Source organism: Phascolarctos cinereus, unplaced genomic scaffold (assembly GCF_003287225.1).
Source record: "Phascolarctos cinereus isolate Bilbo 61053 unplaced genomic scaffold, phaCin_HiC Scaffold_3;HRSCAF=262, whole genome shotgun sequence".
NCBI classification, from domain to species: Eukaryota; Metazoa; Chordata; class Mammalia; order Diprotodontia; family Phascolarctidae; genus Phascolarctos; species Phascolarctos cinereus.
Genome location: NW_027555736.1, coordinates 4,166,697 through 4,180,857, shown reverse-complemented (window position 1 = coordinate 4,180,857; position 14,161 = coordinate 4,166,697).

Here is a 14,161-nt window from a genome sequence, read left to right as displayed (position 1 = left end):
ATATAGATATAGATATAGATATAGATATAGATATAGATATAGATATAGATATAGATATAGATATATAGATATATAGATATATAGATATATAGATATATAGATATGTATAGATATATAAAGACACTAGGGTCCAAATGCTGACCCTGGGATTATTTAGCTGTGTGACTCACAGAGAATTCCTTTACTTCTCTGGGCTACAATTTTGCCCTGGGTAAAATTAAGAAATCATTACTACTGTGTTACATTGTTGTGTTCATCCTGGGCATTATTTTCCAGGTTCTGCTTACCTCACTCCTCATCCATTCAGGGAAACCTTCCCAGATTTCTCTGTATTCATCATGTTTCTTGTTTCTTAGAGAAGAGTAATATTGTATTACATCCATGTGCAAAAGCTGCTTAGGAATTCCCCAGTTCGTGGGGAGCTGTGGCCCTTTCAACAGGGCTCTTTCTTGTGCTTATTACTGTAGGCAGGTAAGCTAGAAGGGAGATAGTGTGTTTGCTGAGTCACCAAGAACGGAGTTTGAATCCTATCTCAGACACTCAGTAACTGTGCAATGCTAGGTAAGTTCCTTTTTGACTTTAGTTTCTCCATTTGTAAAATGGGAATTATACGATAGTGTCTACTTGAAAGTGTTGTAAGAACAACACCAAAAGAGAAAACATGTGAGATACTTAACAGATACTAAAACACTTTATAATTTTAACTCGTTATTCACTGCTATGACCAAAGGTCTAAAACAGTGAGACTCCACATTGTGTTTTGACAATTAGAGGCAGGAAAATGATCCAAGGTGCTTGAGGCTGCCATATGGCTCTCATCACTCTTGTCTTTTTATTTTTAACTCAGTTGTCATTTTATTTAGCTGCCCAATTTTTATGAAACAAAGAGAATGTGATGGAGGTTCTTTTGCTAATAATGTTCCCAGAACCCTAAAAAGCATTGATGTCAGGGTAATTATGTATAGCTGATGCTTCTGTACCTCTTTGGGGTTTGTGAAATAATTTACTTTCATTACTGTGTTTGATCCTAACAACACTGAGAGGTAGGAATATAGATATTATTAGTACCCTTTCTTAGGAGGAAATAATCCAGTGAGAGAGGCTGTGAGTTTTTAAAGGTTGCTTAGTTAACAAGTGTCAGAGTCATGACTCAAAGCCAGCCTTCCCCCATTTTCAGGTTGTGCCTCTTCTAATATGCCAATCTGCCTTAGGAAGAGATACTGCAAAGCTAAAAGAAGATGAGCTCCACTGCCATAGGACAATTTGCATTCTGGACTGTCCAATGAGGTAACTCCAGAAATCTGTACATCTCCAGTACAACAGGGCTTCTGATTGACCCGAAGCAGACTATATGATGTGCCAGTGTCCTAAAAGTGAGAGGTGCTTCATAGATTGTAGATTCTTATGTAAAAGCCTGAGGAGTCTCAGGCCAGGTCAACCATTAATTATCTTAACTATTCAAGCTTCAGGATCTCCATTGTCCGCTTCCCTTCACTAGGACTCCTTTTTTCCTGTGGCCTCCACTTTTCACCTGATGGAACTGGACCCACTAAGCCCTTGAATGCCCCATCATCAATGAGCAGAAGTCAGAGCAGAGGTTGACAGGAAGACAGACAACCTGAAGCATTATATGAATTTGCCCCAGATGACCTTGGGGGAATAAAAGAGCTCATATTAAATGAACTTCTGAGAATTACATCCCTGCCTAGCTGGAAGAGTATTTTAAAGATTGAAATGAAATGATTGAGATGAAAATTGGGAGCTTTTATATTCCCTCTCTGCTCTTCCATCATAAATCACTTTGGCTCAAGAGGGAATTTGAAGGGGGATGGGCAAATTATATTGATTGAGTGATTGATTTTTATCAGCCTATAAAGCATCTAACAAACAGAAAAGAGAGGATTCTACCCAACAGCACCCTCACAGCAGCCCAATACTTGGAGAGTCTTTTTTTTTTTGTCTTTTCTTTTTTAAAGGTTAGTTTTCTTATACAAGCTGAAAGAAAATGGGTTTCAGATAGAAGTGGCAATCAAAACCGATTTAAAAATGACTTCTGGGGTGGATTTCTCTGTTCAATGCTTGGAAGAGGAATGGCAAGGTTTCTGAACCACAGCAAAGGAAAATCATTTAAAGTGCTGCCCTGCCCACTTTATTGTTCTCTATGGACACAATGGGTCTTGGTTTCAAGAGAAAAATTGGGAGGGAGGGAGGGGGAACTTTTAGTTAGAAATTAATGTGGGCTCAAAAATCCATCTCTTTTTTGTTTGTTTTGTGCCAGGGTCACTTTCCATACATAACTTTTAAGATGACAATTTGAGAAGCATTTCTGGAGAGTATGCTGCACCAGGCACTTTGTTGGGCACTGGGGATACAGAAACAAAAAATGCCTGGTCCCTGACCCTGAGGAAATCTGATTCTCCTCAGGAGAAAGACCATGCATGCAATAGTTTCTTGTTCCCCCAAGCTGCTATTTCTATGGCACTCTGCATTTAGCAAAGTGTTGTATGTAGATTATCTCATCAGACCCTCACAACACACCTGGAGTGGTTTTGTTGGTATCCCCATTTTATACACGAGGGAAAAGGCTGAGAAAGACTTAGTGAGCTGTCCAGAGTCACATGCTAGTAAGCAGGATTTGAACCCTTACCTTCCTGATTCCAGTTCCAACACTTTATCCGTGGCATTACCTAGCAAATTCTAAGTGCATGTGAAATACATATGGAATAAACTGAAAGCAATTTTAAGGTGAAGAAAGCAGCAAGAGAAGGGGGCAGAGAGAGTAGTCAGGAAAGGTCTCTTGTAGGAAGTGGTAATTGAGATATGCTTTGAAGGAAGCTAGGGATATTACCACATGGAGATGAGTAATGGAGAACATTCAGGTATAGGGGAAAGCCTCAGCAAAGGGGCAGAAATAGGGCATGGAGAAATGTGCAGCAGGGATGCTTAGCCTCACTGTCTCTCTCCCAGAGTCATTGAAATCAAGATCACTGGCAATGGCCTGGGAAACAATGGATGACCTCACTATCTTTGCTGTCTGACAAAGCTCTAACTGTTTCATGGTACCTGCTTCAGTCACCTTCATGACAATTGAAACACATTGTTCTCATCTTCCCATTTTGCTTGGGGGGAGTCTTCACATGTTTGAGGTAGACATCCCCCTAACTCATTGAGTGGTTTAAGGCCTGTTAGTTACCCTCAAGCACCATCCAAGACAGTTTTACTTGGGTGTGGCTTCTACTCATGGTAAAGCTTCTTTGAGCCAAAGGGGAGAGTTGGTGAGTCAGGTGGATGTCAAAGGTGGATGAATAGCTCTGAAGAGGGCTCAGTAAGCTCTCATAGCAGAGCTGATACCCCATACAAGCATAAAACAAGGAGGAATTGAAGATGGTGGAGTAAAAAGGTAGTCGCTCTCACCCTCCCCTATCAACCTCTAAAAACCCAGAAAATATCACCCCAGAAAAAAAAAAAACCTGGAACAGCTGAACTAGAAGAAAGATGGGGAACAGCAGTGCAGGAGCCCAGCAAACAAGTATTCCAGTGTCTTAGCAAAAATAAGGCAAGCAGCATTGCAAAGGGCCCCAGGCAGATAAGCACCCTGCAGCATTCATCTGAAAGGAGCTGAAGAAAACAACCTAGAGTATTCCTAAAGTCCCAGCATCACTGATTCCAACCCAACAGCAGGTAATCTGTCAGAATCCTACAGCCTCCAACTGTAAACCAGGAGGAGATCCAGAAGCCCAGGGGGTAGAGCAGGCAAACATCAACACCTGGACCTTTCAGTGCCTCAATGAGGGTGAGGAAACCAGTGGAAACCAGCTCAGAAAACCACCAGGTACCTCAGCACTCTACTACAAAGGAATCTCCCAGGGCATTAGCAGAAATGAGGGAGGCATCATTACATGGGGCCCCAGGGGGATAAACACCTTGCAGCACCCATCTAAAAGGAAGAAAGCTAAAGGAAAGGAAAAGCAGGAAACCTAGAATTGCCTGAAAGTTCCAGCCTTGCTGATTCCAGCCCAACTTGAGGTTAGCTGCCAGAAACCTACAGCCTCCAATGGCCAACATAAGAAGCCCCAGCACACAAAGCCAGGGACCAAGACCTAGGCTTCCAACACAAGAAGCTTGGGTCAGTGCCCTCTGTTCCCCAGAAGGAGAGCTCAATCTCTTTAAATGCCAGGGAATAAAGAAACCATGAGTAAAAAGAAATGTATCATAGATTCATATTATAAGAAGAGTGAAGATTAAGACAGAAATTCTGAAGAGGACAGCATTGTCAACAAACCCACATCTGCAACATCAAAAGGGAATATGAACTGGCCTGAATCCCAAAAAGCCTTCTTAGAAGAGCTCAAGAAGGGTTTTAAAAGTCTAGTGAGAGAGGTAGAACAGTCCTCAAAAAATGCAATTGGCCAATTGGAAAAAATAAAGTACACTGAAGAAAACAAGTCTCTGAAAAACACAATTGGCAAACTGGAAAAAAAAGTAGAGTGAAGAAAACAAATCCCTTAAAAATGCAATTGGCCATTTGGAGAAGGAAGAACAAAAACTAACAGAAGAAAACAATCTGTTAAAAACTAGAATTGGACAATGGAAACTAATGACTCTGTGATAGAGCAAGAATCAGTCAAACAGAAACGAAAACAAAATGAAAAAAATAGATGAAAACATAAAATACCTCATTGGTAAAACAACTGCCCTGGAAAATCGATCCAGGAGAGACAATTTAAAAATTATTGTACTACCTGAAAATCATGATAAAAAAAAAAAAAAGCCTGGAAAGTATCTTTCAGGAAATCTTAAAGGAAAGCTGCCATGAACTCCTAGAAGCAGAAGGTAAAATAACCATAGAAAGAATACACTGCTCACCATCTAGAAGAGATCCCAAATTGAAAACACCAAGGAATATAATAGCAAAATTCCAAAATTACCAGATGAGAGAGAAGGTGCTGCAAGTAGCCAGAAAGAAACAGTTTAAGTATCATGGAACCACACTCAGGATTACACAAGACCTTGCAGCTTCTACATTAAAATACCACAGGGTGTGGAACATGACATTCCATAAGGCAAAGGGGCTTGGAATGCAGCCAACGATCAACTACCCTGAAAAAATGAGCACGATTTTTTAAGGGAGGAGATGGATATTCAATGAAATAGGGGACTTCCAGACCTTCCCAATAAAAAGAGCAGAGCTCAACAAAAAATTTAATTTTCAAGTACAAGATTCAAGAAAGACATAAAAAGTTAAATGGGACAGAAAGATACAACATGTTGTTAATAAGGGTGGACTGTTTACATCCCTACAAGGGAAGATGACACTTGCAACTCCTGAGAAATGTATTGTTATTACACCATGTTAAAGGAGTATACATAAAGGGGTGGATAATAGTTGACTTTGATGTAATGAAAAAAACATCTAATCAAGTGGGTTAAATGTATCCAGAATGTACTGAGAAAGGAAGAGGCAGACAAGGGTAAATTACATTACAGGAAAAGACAGAAAAACCCAATTACAGAACAGGGAAAGAAGGGAGGGGGGTGGGCACTGTTTGAACCTTACTGTCATCAGATTTGGTTCAAGAAGGGAATAACATAATCAGTTAGGCATAGAAATCCAACTTGCCCTATAGGCAGTAGGAGGGAAAAGGGGAAAGAAAAGGGAGAGGGGTTAGAAAGGAGGGAAGAAGCAGTAAGGCTAAAGGGGAAGAAAAGGGAAAGGGAGGGAGGGACTGGGGGAGGTGGTGGTCAAAAGCAAAACACTAGTGAGTAATTTTTACTTACAACTTCACTGTAGAGGGCTGGCTTTGGGGAGTTGGAGGTCTTACACCAGCCCGGATCTTACTTGTAGTTTGTACTAAGCCAGACAGCTGTGAAACTCAGGATTTTGGCTCAACACCCCCCTGTTCTGTCTGTTGAGAACAGGATGCAACAAGGATATTAAAATTCTCCTTGATAAACAGAAAAAAAGAGGGAATGGAAAATAGGGTAAGAAGGAGTTTGGATCAGGTAATATATACCATAAATTTAAAAAGGAGATTGAATCAGGTAATATATACCATAAATTTTTTGGCACTACATCATGAAGGATGTACTCCTGCACAAAAACATTTTGCAGGACAAAAGAACAGGTTTTAGATGAGCAACCAGATGTCACGGTAATGTGGAAGGATCCAAAGTTGGGTAATTGGGATGGTCCAGTAAAATTATTAGCCTGGGGTCGAGGTTATGCTTGTGTTTTTCCAGAACATGCAGGAGAACCAGTCTGGGTTCTAAGAGGAACATCCGCACCTGTCAGCATACTGACCAGAGGGATAGAGACCCTGAGCATCAAAGGAAAAACTGGTTGGAGAGACAAGCGGAGGAGGAAGGTGAGACCGAGAAGATGAAGAGTCAATAATAAGATGTTGACTTTCCCTTTTGCAATGATGACTGTTGCAGGTGTCCCCAGGATGGAGTCATGATTATATTGCACTTATATGCTTTACCCCCCTTGAGTTAAACCTATAACTTGAAATGTGATTACCACTGTACTTTTGTTTGTGTAACTCCTTATTTGCTTTCTAATACTACCAATGCAACTCCTGATCAAATATTGAATAAGGTTCAGGGTGCTTGGCATTCCAAAAATATAACATGGATGGTATTGATCCTCAAGATATTGCTTATAAGCTGTTGTACTATATCAAGCAACTTAACACTTTCCAGAATATTTCAAGTTTGCTGTTGCATTTTGTACCCTGATAGTATTCTTGTTACTCTTGAGTTTTCTCCTGATGTGCATCCCACATTCTCAAGCTAGAACAGAAGAAAGGGGGAGATATAGAGGGCCGGCTCTGGGGATTTGCAGAGCTTAGGCCATCCTGGGTCTTACCTGTAGATTGTACTAAGCCTGACAGCTGTGAAACTCAGGATGTCGGCTCACCACCCCCTTGTTCTGTCTCTTGAGAACAGGATGAAGGAAGGGAGGAAACAGATAGGGTACAGTACAGGACACAGGAAAGAAAGTAACAGACAAGATACAAGGAAGTAAGGAAATCACTTAATTAGGTTTGTGCTTTTCATGGAAAATAATGGTATTATTTATTGATCCAGTACTATATAAGCTTGAGCCCTCAGATTAATAAACGAAGTTTGTTCTTCACATCTTCCACCTGGCCTGTGATTGTTTCTCTCTTCACATTCTGCCGGCATCAGACCCTGGCCATGGACACAGGCTCTCATGGCACTTCACTAATGTGAAAATATGTTTAATAGTAATGTAAATGTGTAGCCTATATGAGATTGTGCACCGTCTTGAGGAGGGTGGTGGGGGAAGGGGGAGAAAAATTTAAACTCAAAAGCATATGGAAGTGATTGTTCAAAATCAAAATGAATTAATAAAATTTAAAAAAATTAAAAAACAAACAAGGATGAATTGCTATAAAAATTTGAAGAAGGAAGGATCTATTTCTTGGAAAGAAAGATTAATGAAAAAAAGTGACATTTAAGTAGGATATTACTCCTCCATCACCTCCTTCCTCCTTCTCCTTCTCTTCTTCTTCTTCTTCTTCTTCTTCTTCTTCTTCTTCTTCTTCTTCTTCTTCTTCTTCTTCTTCTTCTTTTCTTCCTTCTCTTTCTTCTCCTCCTGCTCCTCCTCCTCATCTTCCTCCTCCTCCTTGTCTTCATTCTCCTCCTTTTTCTTTTTTTTCTCATCCTGCTCCTCCTCTCCCTTCCCCTCACCTTCCTCCTTTTTTCTTCCCTTCCCCCACTCTCTCTTTCCTTTTAAGTTTCACAGCACAATGATTTCCTGTGATACTTTGTTTTAGTATACCATATGGCTGTCCATTATAATAAACAAAACTGGGTAGCCAGCATTGACCAGCCTAACAACTGTATAGCAGTGTGTATATATTCAGTACCAGGAGTTCACTGCTACTCTTTTGAGAGGAGGCTACTGCACACTCTTTTTCTCTACAAGTTGTCCTAGCTGTCCTTTTCACTCTGCCCACCACAGGAAGTTTTCCACTTTCCAGGTTGACCCTGTCTCACTCTGGAACCCAGCTGGTCTGTTCAACCCCTAAACAAACCAATAAGCAATAACCCTGCCTATGAATGATACTTTAATAACCTTAAAAACATCCCTTGCAGTCTACATTATATCAAGAGGCAAATACACAAAATTCAGAGACTTGAGTAGGTCTTGTTTCCATGATGCTTGTGGTATACACTTCAGTGCCTTCATTTTCCTCTTTTCTAAAATGAGCTTAATAGTTTGTGTATTCTCAACATTCTTATTCTCTATTAATGGCAGCAACAGCAAGAGCGATTCCAGTGCAGGTGTGTCTTTCATATGACAATCCCAATGAAATGTAGCAAGGGGTGGGCCTGGGCAGATTATTCTGCGGTAGAGAAGGAAAGTTTTATGGGAGAGCAAGTGGAAGAGAGTATTCCTTCCCAGGTGCACCAGTTTCAATTCTAAATACCTTAGCCCTAGTAGCAGCAAGAAAGAAAGGGCTATAGGGAGTTGCTGGGGCCTGTACAGATTAGGTAAGCCTTAGATGTGAAGACAGAAGCAAACTTGTCAGTGGGAGGACAGGAAAGGAGCAAGAACAAGGATGCATTGGAAGCTGTAAGCACAGACATGGCAAGGTGAGGAATGATGAAAAACTCAGCTCTTCTCTTGGCATTGTGCCCATCCATCACTATTTCTCACATACATAATAGTTTACAAACTGAGCCAGTGTCCCAGGTCTGTGATACGGCCTTTCAGGAACTCTATTTCTCTTTTTTATGTTTGGTTGTGAGTGCTTGGAATGGGGATTACTGGCTTGGTTCTTTTCCCCATTTTTCTTCCCTACCCCAACACAGCCATAGAACCACAGGAGAAATAGTGTATGGCCACATTCACAACCAAATATAATCAAGTTTAACTGACAGAATACTTTTCTATGGATTCAGTTGCCAATAATTCTGTTATGGCCAGTCCTATAGACAGAATTAATTTTTTGCAGAAAAGGAAAAATCAGACTAAAAAAAGTTGCTCAGTAGTTGGTTAATCAGCATTAATAATAATATTAAAAAAAGATGATACCAAGGGATATTCCTATACATTTCTTTAGTATTTTTTTTTAGTGAGGCAATTGTAGTTAAGTGACTTGCCCATAGTCAAACAGTTAGTGAATGTCATGTGTCTGAGGCTGGATCTGAACTCAGGTAGTCCTGACTGCAGGGCCAGTGCTCTATCCACTGTGCCACCTAGCTGCCCCCTACTTAGTCTTTTTTGAAGAGAAAGAAAGCAAGAGAGAGAGAGAGAGAGAGAGAGAGAGAGAGAGAGAGAGAGAGAGAGAGAGAGAATAAAAAAAGATAGAAGGAAGGATAGAAAGGAGAAGGAAAAAAGGAAGGAAGGTAGAAAAGAAAAAAGAAGGGAGGGAGGGAGGAAAAGCAGGCAAGCACTTTTTGAATGCAAACCCTAGCTTTGTTTCTTAAGGCCTGTCTGACCTCTGCTTTGTATACCTGCCATGTGACACTACCCCTAGACATCTTTTAGAGGCTCCTGGGAGGATGGTATACATGTGCATACCACCCAACCCACTCTACTCTTAGATCTTCAGTCTTCTTAAAATATTTCTTCTGAAAAGTGAAAGAGTCCCCTTCCAGCCTTTAAAGATGGCCTATAATAAATAAAATCTAAAAGGTACTTCTGGCTCACAATAGTATAAATCAACCCATTCCTGCTCAATGACAATAAAGGAGAACCCAAGAATGACTCTCCCCCTCAAGGAATTGTTACTATTTATTGCTGTCATCCATCCTTCAGTTTCGAAGAGGACCAAAGATATTATGAGGTTAGGTCTTGACTTGCACATGAATTGGATTTAAGTGAGCCAATGTCACTGAAGTCCAATGGCAAGACAAAAGTCAAGATGACTGGTTATGGCCCAGGATGCAATGGATGACCCTCGCATGTTTGATGCCTAACCAAGCTCCACAGCACTTGTTTCAACTGCCTTCATGCCAGGTGGAACAAATTATTCTCATCTTCTCATTCTGCTGGGGAAAGTCTTCGTATGCCTGGGGCAGACCTCCCCCTAACTTGCTAATAGGATTGAGGCCTGTTGATTATCTTCAACCTGGTGAAGCCTAACTGCTAAGATAGTTTTGTTGTTGTTGTTGTTGTTGTTGTTGTTTTTTAACCAGAGTGTGGCCACTATGCACATTACAGCTTCTTGGAGCCACAGGTGATGATTTGGTGAATCAGGTAGATACCAAAGGTATGAAAAGGGCTCAGCAAGCCCTCACACCAGAGCTTCCAGTTGTCCCTGAATTCCCCACACATCCCTTACTGCTTACTGCTTATACCCAATAGATGTTCCTTAGGTCTCTCAACAGTTTGTCAATGGGCATTTCCAAACCTTCCTAAGGAAGAAACCTAGAAAATCCCAAGGAAAGTTTCTTTTTCCCATTTGCTTATTGCATCAACCTGAAAAATCACTTTTTTCAATGCCTCCCTCCATTCTCTACAGAACTGACAGCAAATTCCTAGGGACAACCCTGGGAGAATGAGGGGCATACATAATTCACATAGGCACTGTTGCATCTGTCTTCTTGAACCTATGTAATACAATTCCTCAAAACTTCCAAATGAATGGTGAAGGTTATTAATCCAAGTGAAGGGCTTAATAGGCACCAACTTCAGTGTTTGGGAGGAAAGGAACTAACAAGGAGGATGAAGAGGGTGGCTGCATCTCAGCTGGACCTTTCAACATGGGAAATTTCTACTCATCAACTTCCTTCGAAGAAGAATCTCAAGGTTTATTCCTCCTGTAGACCAAGGCCCTAAGAGCAGGCTTATACTCGTTTTGTTTAATAGGGGCTTCTTGGCATTGCTGACATAGGCATCAAAGGCATACCAAAGGAAAGCTGTCCTCAATAAGAAAGCTGGGCTTGTTTCTGGAGTCACATGACAGTAGAAAAGTGTGTGCCTGGGCCACAATGTTTCCAGTTTTGGGTCATGGAGGAGAGATGTTTACACCCTTCCTTATTTCTTTGCATATGTATTGTTGTTGATTTTTCAGCCCTCAAAAGGCCCAGGCCATCAAGAGGAGGTTTGAGGTAGAAAGAGACTAGTACCAACGTCAATGTGTCTGAGTTCATGGGGCCATATGCACACATTGGTGACATCTCATTCAAAAATCCAAGACAACAAAGATTTCTTAAATATCCATCATTCATCCCACATTGGGATGAGCTCTGGGATTTACCAGAAAGACCATGACACCATTCTTGCTCTGGAGTGGGTTTCAGTTAAATGTGGGGGATGGAGTATGTATACAGTTCAGCATGTTTAAAGTCTTATGGGATTGGAGCAAAGGGTGCACAGAAAAGATAGGAAAACATTTCAGGGATGGTAGTGACTCCTGGGAGGATAAGGGAAGGCTTCAATGAGACTTTGATATGTGGGCTTCACCCTGAAGGAATGTAGGGGTTTCTGACGAAGGACATGGGTAGATGCTATCTTCTAGATAAATGTGGGAATTCTTACTGGTGGGAGATGAGCTTGAGGTCAGCAAATAGCTAATTCACAGTTTTCTTTAATGGCTGGTAATGCGTGTAGAGAAGTGGATTGGGGAGGGCTTTAAAGGCTAAATCAAGGAATTTATATTTTACCCTATATGTATATTTTACCAGTGAAGCGTGACAGATATGTGAGAGATATGGTGAACCTTAGGAAAGTAAGCATGGGAGTGGTGTGATAGCTGTATAGGAGAAAGGAGATACTGAGTACCAGAGGACAAGTTATCAGACTATTGTAATAGTTCAGACCCAGGAAAGCAGACCTGAACTATTAGAGAAGGGGGTAGATATGAGATGACTCTCATGAATGTGAAGGTCTACTTGTAAATGGAGAAATGCCATGGCTATTCTCTTGGCAGTGAACTTGGGGTATGAGAAGCATCACATCTTTTCCCCCTACATGAGTAGAGAGGACAAAGTGGCCTATGACTTCAGAGGTGGTCAGAAAGGGTCCCCTCTGGTACCAGGGGTGGGGGTGTTGCTCACAGCTGGCCTTTTGTCCTTTGTGTTCTCAGGACTCCCTGTTCCATTTCCATCCATGCTGCCATGACAAACTTGACCTACCAAAAGGGAAGCCATCACTTTTCTCCAGCAGGTTTGTCTCTATTAGTTCTACTAAGCTGAAGCTGACAGCAGCCTTCTTCCAAAGAACATAACTGTAAATGTCCAAGGAATATATCAACATGGCAATCACACTTCCAAACCCCAAGGTGAGAGGGGATCCAAACATACCCTACCTCTATGTGGCATCTAGCTCTTTTATCCACAGGGATGCTCAAAACCTTGGAGAAATTGAGACTATACCACTCTCAATATAATGCTTAAGATACACATCCTAGTGTATTTATTCCTCACCATTCCATCCATTCAGCACACTCAGAATTATTAGAATGTGGCTCAGTATAGTTTGTTATTTACCAGTATTCCTGGAATATAAAGAATATTTCCTCTAATTGCATCTTTTTATTCCACAGATTCACACTCTGTTACTTATCTGGGATGCTTGTTGGCTTCCCATTTGGATTTCCTTTGCTTTCCTTTATTTCCTGTTACATAAGAATGTTTGACATTACCAATTCACCAAGGCCCCTTGTTGACAATACTTGTCTGAGTCTCTGGAGTGCAGCACAGGCGGGTGGGAGAAGGCAGAATCATTGCTGAGTGCTATGGGCCCAGCAGGAAGCCTGGTAGAGACAGTTAACTTGGGAAAAGCATTAGAAGAAATTAGCTGTTCTTAACACAAATCTCTGAGTGTGTGTGAAAAGGGGCTGAAAGCATACGTGCTGGGGCCCATGGCTCTGTAGTGGTAATGAGGCCACACAGACACAGAATGGGTCTTATTAGAAACCAAACTGTTTAGTCAGCAAGCTCAGGTTATGCATACCCGTTCTGTGTTCACATGGCATATGGAAACATAGAGAAAGGATGGGGTGAAAGGTATATTTCCTCTGGTCACTGTGAGAGGGAACACATGGCTGGATTGATGTCATTCGGACATTAAAGTGTCCAATTGTTTCTTTACTGTAGAATATAATCGCCTTGAGTTTAAGGCTTGTTTATTTTAGTAATTGTCTCCTCAGTACCAAGGACAGAGCCTTGCACTGCCAATGCAATCAGTCAGTCAATAAACATTAAATGGCCACTATGTGCCGGGCAGTGTGTTAAGTGCTGAAGATACAAAGAAAGGCAAGGAGTCCTTCTTTGTTCTCAAGGCTAATAGGGGAGATAACACATAAGCAACTTTGTACAAACAAGCCATGGACAGGATAAATTAGATATAATCAACAGAGGGAAAGGACTAGAAGTTAGGGGAGGAGAAAGCAAGGATTCTCTTACAAGATGGCACTTTAGGAGAGAATTGAGGGAAGCCAGGAGGCAAAGAAGAGGCAAAAGAGAATTCTGGGCATGGAGAACAGCCAAAGACAATTGCTGCAGTCAGGAGACAGTGTCTTCTGTGAGAAACAGAAAAGAAGCTCTGTACCACAGAGCATGGAAGGGGAAGTTGATGTATAAGAAGAGTGCAAAAGTGAGGGGCTACAGGTTATGAAGAGCTTTGAATCTGCTGTATTTGATCCTGAACACAATGGGAGCCTCTCTAGTAGAGAAGTGATGTGATTAAATCTGTGCTTTAGGAAAATCACTTTGGTGACTGAATAGAGGGTGGACTGGAGTGGGGAAAGCCTTGAGGTGGGAAGACCTTATTATGCTAGCCCAGGAGTGAGGTGATGAGGGTCTTCACCAGGGTTGAGACAGTGTCAGAGGTGAGGAGAGAAGTAGGCATATTCCAGAAATGCTGCAAAGATGAAATTGACTGGCCTTGGTAACAGATTGAATATGGGTGAGGTGGCAGATAGAGAAGTATTTTGCATGACACCTAGGTCACAAACCTGTGGGATTGAGGAGAAGATGGTATCCTAGACAGTAGCCAAGAACTCAGGAAGAGGGGAGAAGGGGATGGAGATGAGCTCAGTTTTAGACATGTTGAGTTTAAGGTGTAATGGGACATCTAGTTTGAGGAATTTGGAAATGTGAGATTGAAGATCCAGACAGAGGTTAGTGATAAATTTTAAAATTGTCAACTTGGAGATGGTAATTTAATCCAGAGAAGCTG